The sequence below is a fragment of the Frieseomelitta varia genome, unplaced genomic scaffold (genome assembly GCF_011392965.1).
Source record: "Frieseomelitta varia isolate USP_RPSP 00005682 unplaced genomic scaffold, Fvar_1.2 scaffold_1012, whole genome shotgun sequence".
Classification (NCBI taxonomy): domain Eukaryota; kingdom Metazoa; phylum Arthropoda; class Insecta; order Hymenoptera; family Apidae; genus Frieseomelitta; species Frieseomelitta varia.
In genome coordinates this window covers 163,444-172,293 of record NW_025108654.1, presented here as the reverse complement: position 1 = coordinate 172,293, position 8,850 = coordinate 163,444, and the positions used below count along the sequence as shown (strand labels likewise).

General features: G+C 45.1%; 1 protein-coding gene across 3 annotated transcripts in view; it reads left to right on the top strand.

Annotated features, from left to right (window-relative positions):
- Positions 1–958: 958 nt before the first annotated feature.
- Positions 959–8,850, top strand: part of LOC122535407 (bromodomain adjacent to zinc finger domain protein 2B) — a 93,345-nt gene continuing 85,453 nt past the window's right edge. For all 3 annotated transcript variants that reach the window (XM_043667116.1, XM_043667044.1, XM_043666962.1), the window contains exon 1: positions 959–979. The gene's annotated coding sequence lies outside the window, so the exon portion shown is untranslated. The remainder of the gene's footprint in view (positions 980–8,850) is intronic.

The following is an 8,850-nucleotide window of genomic DNA, read 5'->3' as shown; positions in this document are numbered from 1 at the left end:
TTTTTTTGGAACTTAGCAATCGTCCGTTATCCTGATATACATACTTCCGCTTCTTGCGCGTTAAAGGGAGAACGCGCACGAGGGATACACGCGGACTGTGAAAAATTTCGTACGAAGGAATCGATCGGAAGAAACGATCTTGAAGGATAGAGTCTGAGAGAAAGAGAACGAAAGCACGTGCGCGCGCGGAAGAGAACTTTGAAAATTTCTCGTAGAAACTACGGCGTGATATATCCAAGTCCAGTGTTCTCGTTACTGCGTCGTATCGATTTGTATCGTGGATTTCGTTACACGATTCTACGAGTGAGTGGAAAAAAAGAAGTTGACCAAAGTGGGTCTCGCGGACAGTTACGTTCGCGGAAGAAACATCGCTGTGTTCTTATCGCGTGACTTTTGTTTCCCTTTTTTTCTTTTTTTCTCTCCTCTTCGTATCGAGTGTTTATAACCGTGAAACGTCTAGCGAAAACACACCTTTTTGCAAAAAAAGATTGAGAAAGACGCGAACTCGGAGAGTTTCGTTTGAAGAAATTCGTGCGATCTCTTTCTCCTCTTCTCTTCTGTGTTTCTTTTTTTCTTTTTTCAAATGTTCGATGAAAAAAAGTGAAATCTCACGTTATGAAATTTTATCAGAAGAATGCAAGTGTGTTCGAGAAAACATCGCGTCGAGAAATTAATCGGAGCGTCGCTGCTTGGACAGGAAACGCGTGTTGACGTGTCCGCCGGGATATGATTTCATTCTCCCTCTTCCTTTTTGAAATTCCACTGTTTTCTTTTCTCAACGAAGTTATAAAATGCATCCTCTCAAGATGACGGACTGTGAGAAATGCAAGTTGCAAGATCCATCTCTGCTCTTTGCCAGTGTGATCGTTCAGTGATCGTCGATGTCGTTCGTTGGGCATCGTCGCGCCGTGGAAATTCTCGAGTTTTATTTTTGCGTGGTGACGAGGCCTAACCGTTCGAGGACAGCAGGAAGAATCGGGTAAGATTACGAAACGAAATGAAACTAAACGAAGACAGGCGGGCGATCGTGGAAAGAGCTGCTGGTGGGCCCCTTTCGATCGATCGAAACGACGTCCAACGACGTGAAATTGTGGCTCCGGAGGAGATATTGGAGGAGTTGGGTGACAAGGGTAAACCTAGTGGGACGTCGGAATTAGGAAACGTTGCGAAATCGATGTCGAAACGCGTTTTCTCGAGTTCTCTCTCTCTCTCTCTCTCTCTCTCTTTCTCTCCGCGTTATAATCGTCTTATCCGCTCGGTTCGCCGAGCACGCGGCTTCTCAAAAATCCACGCGCCTCTCCAAGAATAGATATCAACGCGACGCCTAACCGACGTTACGCGGAAGAACTGCGCGTCGCGTCGCGTCGCGTCGCGTCGCGTCGCGTTATCACCGGAACACGTAATACTCCCGTTTTACGTGGCGCTTCCTCTCGCTCTGATTTCTATCTGCCTTTGATTCATCGCCTTCGTTTAAATGCGCAAGATTTCGACCTTTCTCTCCCCCCCCCCCTCCTCCTCCTCCACAGCCATGCGCGATTGCGTAAAACAGACGAGCGGACAATGAACATTATTAGAAGAACTGTCGTTGGAATTGGCAACAATATCTTGCCAATATTCAGCATGTACGCCCACGTATGTGTGTGTACGTCGTACGTGCACGAAGACGAGGCGTTTTTTTCTGAAAAATTTCATTGCGAATCTAATTGTTAGTCGAAGAAGAATTTCACTCTAAATATATAATTGAATAAGTAGCTGTGGATAAATAATTGCTTTGTTCGATCGCGTCTAGCTTATCGCTTCGTCTTTTGTATGTACAGGGTGTCCTTTGAACTTGGACGGCCAAACAGCCAAACTTATCGACGATTAAAGTAAATCCATCAGAGACATAGCAATCAAAAGAAAAAAAAAAAAAAAATAGAGAAACTTTATTATACAATGGTATTTATACAATTATATTACGAAAAATTATCTAAATCCTTAAAAATACGTTGTTTCGTGTGTATAAAATATCTGACAAAATTTATCATTTTATCAATTGGTCATTTTTATTATTTTAGCAGCTCCAGGTAGTTAATTTATTAATCTAAAAAAATACTTTTACCCACGAAATGAGAAATTACTTTCCACTTTAATCAAAAAATAACCTTTAATTCCACGAAGCGTGGTATCGGTGTTGAATAATTGAATTAATATAACTATGTATAATATATATGAAGTACAATATTGTTACTTCGTACAACTATAAAGTTCCTAGGAATTTTCCTGAGTTTCGATAAAATCACGTTTTTAATACAAGTAAAATTTCCATAAGTAAAAATCAAATGGCAAATAAAAATGCGTAGCTATAGGGCGGGCCAAAATTCACTTCCTTCCAAGATAAAAATTTAATTTAAAATTAATAAAATTAGTTTCTTCTTGTATTTCGATGTTTTATGAAAAAGAAATAGGTGAGAAGAAACCCTGTATTTCACGTACGATTTAAACAATATTTCTTTGCAACTCTCGTGATAATTCCTGACAAACTTTACCCAACAATTTTCTTTTCCTTTCATACGTAGTTATCAAATTCTCGTAGCTTGGCCGTATACCGAAACGAACTCATAGTACCCTCCTTTTACGTTTCATTTGCAAACTATTTATAATCGATACGAAATTCAACACTATTTAAAGCTGTTTAAATACTTGTTATAAGTCAAGTACTTGCAGTGTAAGTACTTTTACGTAGCCAAAGAAAAGTAGCCTTGTCGCTTTCATTCTGACAATGAGACACTCCTCACGCGATTCCCTATCTCCTCTCCCTCTATCTCTCTCTCTCTCTCTCTCTCTCTCTCTCCAAGATGGTGGAGGCGACGCCCGACGCACGATTACGCCTCACGTATCTTTGGTCGCGTTTCTTTCGACTTCTCGCGTAGCGTGCAGATCGAACGAACCGCAGTTTCGCGTTCATGTGCATCGAATTGGCTGCGGTGCAACGGTGAGCCGCGCGAAGGGTGAGGCGGAAGGCACGCATATTTTCGAGCGTGACGCACCTTGGACGCTGGGCTTGGCTCACCGGTCGACAGAGAGAAAGAAAGAGAGAGAGAGAGAGAGAGAGAGAGAGAGAGAGAGAGAGAGAGAGAGAGAGGCCACCGCTGGGTCCGCTTTGTGCACAAGCGTGTAAAGCCGCGTTCACGAGCCGTGAGAGGAGTCGTCGCGGATCTGGTTCGTCTGGTTCTTTCTCGGTGCTGTTTGAAAACGGCCAGCCGACGAAGAAGCGGTTGCCTCCTATCGGATTAGATCGTTAAGTCGAGAGAGTAATGGTCGGTGTAACGTGCAGGGTTAATGGTACGAGCGGATCACTCGGGAACTCGGGAACTCGGGAACTCTCTCGAATCTTTCGATTATTATGTGCTAACAGGGTTTCCTTTCCCTCCTTCCCTTGGTACACTTTTTCTCGTACAAACGAGAAAGATTTCGACTCTTGCCCTGTCCTCGCGTCAATTTCACGTACTTTTCGTCTGTGTCTGAGATTACGTTGTTACGCAAATTTAACTGTTTGCCTCTCCCTCGCCGACGTGAAATTTTTATCGACGCGTAAATCATCAGAAAAATGTTGAAGGGTTTAAGAGGCGAGTGGCGAGGAATTGCACGTAAAGAAGTGAATTTAAAAAAAAAAAAAAAGCAACACTTGCGTTCCAATTTTTGGACCAGCAAGTGTGTAGATTGCCTGTTTATAAATATCACGACACCTCTGTTGGCTCGCGCGTGAAACGTAACAAGGAACGATCCGAACCGATCAAAATCCCACGTTTATCCGGACGTAGAATAAAAACAAAGTAAAACTCGCGGGATCGTTTAATCCTATCGTATTTTATAGGCTTAGCGTGGTGTGCGTTTTTTTTTTTTTTTTTTTTTTTTTTTTTTTTCTCTAAAAATTCAATGATTTACCGCGAAACGTAGTATATAACAAAAAAAGCTTTTGTCCTTCGTCCCGTTATAAACTCTTCGCCACCACTTGGTCACCGCTTTCGTTTCCCTGACACGGTCGGGCTCTGGCATCTGCATCGTCCGCGATTTTCGAGAGACTTTCCCCGTTCGTCACGGTCGCGTGTAAATAGTGTGCAAATAAATGGCTGGCGGGAACGAGCCGTGCACATAGCGGGGGCAATAGCGATCGGTGCAGAGAACGAGCTCGATTCCGGCGCGAAGAGAGAGGCTACGCGAAGCTACGGTTTAATTTTATTCGTGTTGCGTCGCTTGTGTCTTCGGGTGTGGTAGTGTTGGTGTTGGTGTTGGTCGGAGCGGCGGCGTATCGGGGCCTAAACGACGCGGTCGTCCATATTAGATGCGACTGCGAGGCGCCATTAACGTCGAAACGCTTAGCCGATCGTCTTTGAATTAACTGCGTGTCTTCTCTTCTCGTTACGCGCTTTCCCGAATCATCGAGGCAACTTTCCTGCGTTTCGCCCCCTCGTGCGGACACGCGTCCGTGAAACGGAACTCTGGAGGACTGATACGGGCAATCTAAACTGTAAGGAAACACGAAGCGAGACAGAGAGAGGCAGAGAGAGAGAGATATAGGAGAGGTAAATGGGAGGAGGGGGGAAAGAGAGAAACAGGAAGAACGAAGTAAAGGAGCAGAACGCAGGATAAAGGCGAAGCGGATACGCACGACGCGTACAAACGGACACGCGAATATACGCGATTATATGCCGGCTATACTGGGTGTCCACCTCGACTTCGCCACTGTTACGAATTAAAGAAACTAACGTGGAAAGTGGCACGACAACGCGGTACTACTTTATCTATGGATGCAAGATGCACGAAGTTTGCATTTACGATACACGTCTTCAAATTAATTACTCAAATCGATACGAGTCTCGATATTTCATAGAATCACGTTCATGATACGTGAGTATCATTTACTCCAAAGTATGCATCGATACACGCTACTGAATTCAAACTAATTACGTTTCTCTCCGACGTGATTACGCGTACACCTATTTCAAACTAAGAACGATTGGGTAATCGATCGCTCTCGAGCAAGTTACGTTTGCAGACATGATTTTTTGCGTTCCTTGCAACTTTTTCGCCTCCAATCTTTCCTCTTTCACGCGGTCAAGTCGGAAACGCGCAGCGTGTGGAAGAGCGCGGGAGAGACACCCAGTGTATAACCGTAACGTGTGTGCGTGCGTGCGTCCGTTTTCACTGTCTCTTTCTTACTCGTCCCGTGGAGAGCATGTAGAGACGACGACGACGACGACGACGACGACGACGACGACGACGACGACGGGGCAAGCACACGATTAACCGGCGGTTCGTTCTCTGCCGGGGAGACTCTTTATACGAGCACGCCGCTCTGCTAACTGGCAACCGGCTACGTTAGCTTAACTGCCTGGCCGAGAAACGAAACGGGCGCGAAAGAGACGGAGAAGGAAACGGACGGAGACGAGGAACAGGGCCGTGCTTAAGCACCTTTAGTACCACCAGCCTCGCGATTTCCAAGGGGAATGCACTCGTTTTACGACACATCCGAGCCTTTTCATTTTTATTTTTTTTTTTTTTTTGTTCCCGGCGCGCTACCTTACCCACAATCCGGCCTGTCTCGATCGTCTCGAGTATAAAAGTCGGTCGGACCAACCCTCCAAACGTGGCGGGTTCCCTCCGTTTTGGATATTGTTTGCCTTCTTCGTCCGCGAGACTCTGATTTCACATTTCATTACGGCATACGCGAATACGTGACTTTCGAAACTCGCGGCATAATGCAAGGGACTGAAATCTCCGTAAAATTTGCCGCTGCGAGCCTATGAAATTTCTATGGCAAGTTGCGTGTCGATTGTCTCGATGCCTCTGGTGTTAACAGGCTTTAGAATCGGATCCACATGTACTGGAAATAACGCGAGAGAGAGAGAGAGAGAGAGAGAGAACGAAAGGTTGGCGAGCAATCGATTGAAAGATTAGGGCGAAGCAACCCACCCGATTATTTTAACCCTCCGTTCGTCGCCGTATTTTGTATATATTTCGAAGCATCATTTTGTATCCTCATTACCGCACTGTCTTCTTTTAACCATCGACACGTCGACGCCTGATCCCCTGAAAGTTTTCCGCGCCTATTCATTCGTTATTTTCAAACCCCTTCCCCTCGTTCCCCCAAGCGCCATTTTGCATTCTCATTATCGCGCAGTCTTCTTTAAACTACTGTGTCATCGTCGTACGTGTAATCTCGTAACTCGAAAGTCCATATCTTTCAAACACCGTCCTCATTATCATTCCGCGCAACACACTCTCGCAACACACTCTCGTCCGTCGGTATGCAATTATCAAAAATCGAGCGCCGTTACGTCGGCGCTCGATTTAAATCAGCAATCCCGGTTTGAATCGAAACCCGAGTCCTCGCGAGAGTCGGGAATCGAACGAAACGTAATTTATCCGCAGACATTTCCACGCCGTTAATATCTCTCTTTCTCTTTAACCTCAGGTTACCGTGTACGTGTAATTGTTGCTGGAGCAGAAGCTCGCGACGAATTAATGGAACGAATTAAAAATACAGCGGCAGAGGAGAACGGGTCGAGTGGCACCGAAAGGAGGCGCGTATCGATCCCTCGGGGAGAGAGAGAGAGAGAGAGAGAGAGAGAGAGAGAGGGAGAGAGAGAGAGAGGGAGAGAACCAGAGTGAAAATAGTTTTTACTCGTCCCGACGCGAGTGGCAGTTTGACAGAGCCGCGCGCCGTTGATATCTCGCGATGCGAATATTCACGACGGCGTCCGTCCTCTGCTCAACTCTCTCTCATCCTTGTGTAGTGGTGGTATCCAGTAGTATGCTCGTATTCTCGTTCGATTGTCGTCGTCGTCGTCATTCGTGCACCTGGAACTTTGCACGTTACTGGACCCGAAGCTTCGTCCGCGGGTCTTTGACCCTCCGGTTGCATCTGAACGGAACGCGCTGATAATGCATCGCCGTCGATTATCGTCGACCGCGCCAACGTCTCTCGCCATCTTCGACCTGTCCACCGGCGATTTCTCTGCCAGCTTCCAGCGATAACGCGTGCCCCTAATGCATGGCTTGCACCGACGACTGTTCGAAAACTGGTCAGGTAGCCAGCAGGTACCTGCCTGCGTAGGTTCCTCGCCTTTACAATACACACGAACGCTCGTTAACTGAACGAACAATTTAGAATCGAATAAAAAGATTTGAGCAAAAATCCTGCGTAGATGCGAGACGCGATACTGAAGTTCTTAAGCGAGAATGTACTCTGTAGGCAGGAAATCTTGGACGCGATAAGATTGTAAAAGCAAGGAGTTGAAGCATTAAGAGAAATTACAAACTGAAAATCTAATTGCAAGTCGATCTTCGAGTCTTGGCAATTGGCGATGGTTGAGGTTCTTAACCTCTTGCGCTGGGATATGACGTGTCACGCACGTCGAGAATTCTTTGTTCCAAAATTGCAATATCTCCTCAATTTTCAGTATAATTAAGTACAACTCGGGCGAAACAAATAATAAATTTATTACTTCTCAGTAATTTCTGTTCGGTGATGCAGCGACGAGTTATTGTATGACGGTTTGGTCACTCGTTATGGTCCGCAATCAGTTGCCAGCGAAAGTGGTTAATTTCCCTTTTCCTTACTTTCTGTACTTGTAAGTGGGAATTTTGCAAAATTTCGAGAATTGCAAAACGTCGAGGATTGTTTTGTTTTAAAATTGCAATATTTTCTCAGTCTTCATCGACTATACTTAAGTAGAACCCAGGCAAAACAAATAATAAATTTATTACTTCTCAGTAATTTCTGTTCGGTGATATAGCGACGAGTTATTGTATGACGGTTTGGTCACTCGTTATGGTCCGCAATCAGTTGCCAGCGCAACTGGTTAATTTCCCTTTTCTTTACTTTCTGTACTTGTAAGTGAGAATTTTGCAAAATTTCGAGAATTGCAAAACGTCGAGAATCCTTTGTTCCAAAATTGCAATATCTCCTCAATTTTCAGTATAATTAAGTACAACTCGGGCGAAACAAATAATAAATTTATTACTTCTCAGTAATTTCCAGCCAGTGAGATATATATCACACCGACGAGTTCGAAAGAATGAGAAAGCGAGGAATTATTGTATACGGTTTGGATTAGGTTTGCCGGCGCAAATGGTTAAATGCAAATGTATCCTTGGGGCAGAAAATCTTGGATATGATAAGATTGTACAAGTGAGAGGTTAAGTATTAAAGAAAAATTACCAAGTGGAAATTGGAAGTTGATTTATAGGAGAGAACGGTTGGAAAATAATCGGTGGCTCGTCGATTATACGATAATGTCACCGGCGAATCGGTTACGATCCACAACTGTGCGACAGTTTGGCATTTTTGCGCGTCAAGACGGTCGCGTGATGCGCCATGCTCCGCGGATAATTGCATCCGCCGTGCAACGACAGAGTGCAACGCTGCGTGCACGAGACGCGTCGATGCTCCGTGATCGGTCGATCTTCCGATCGTGAGAATTCCTTTGAAAATGGAATCAAGAAAATCACTTTCTCGTGATCGTTTTCAAGTTAGTTCGATTGACTAACGAGAACCAGAAAGTCTCGTTAGTCAAAATTCTCCAACGTACATATTTCGTTTCCTTTTAAGATAGATGTATTTCTTCTAACGAAAGGCGGACGTCGAGGAGAACGCAAATGAAACCAACGTACAGCCTACAGCACGCGCACGTTCCTTCTACGCGGTTGTTAAAAAGCGTTCGCGGAAGAAACGTGATTCGGAATTCGATAAAAACTCGGGCAGGACGCGCGCATAGTAATCAGCCCCGTCCCGTGGGTTAAAAGCGATATTCGCACGGAGAGGCAAGAAGGAACGAGCGCGAGGTTAGAGAAAGATTGGGGGGG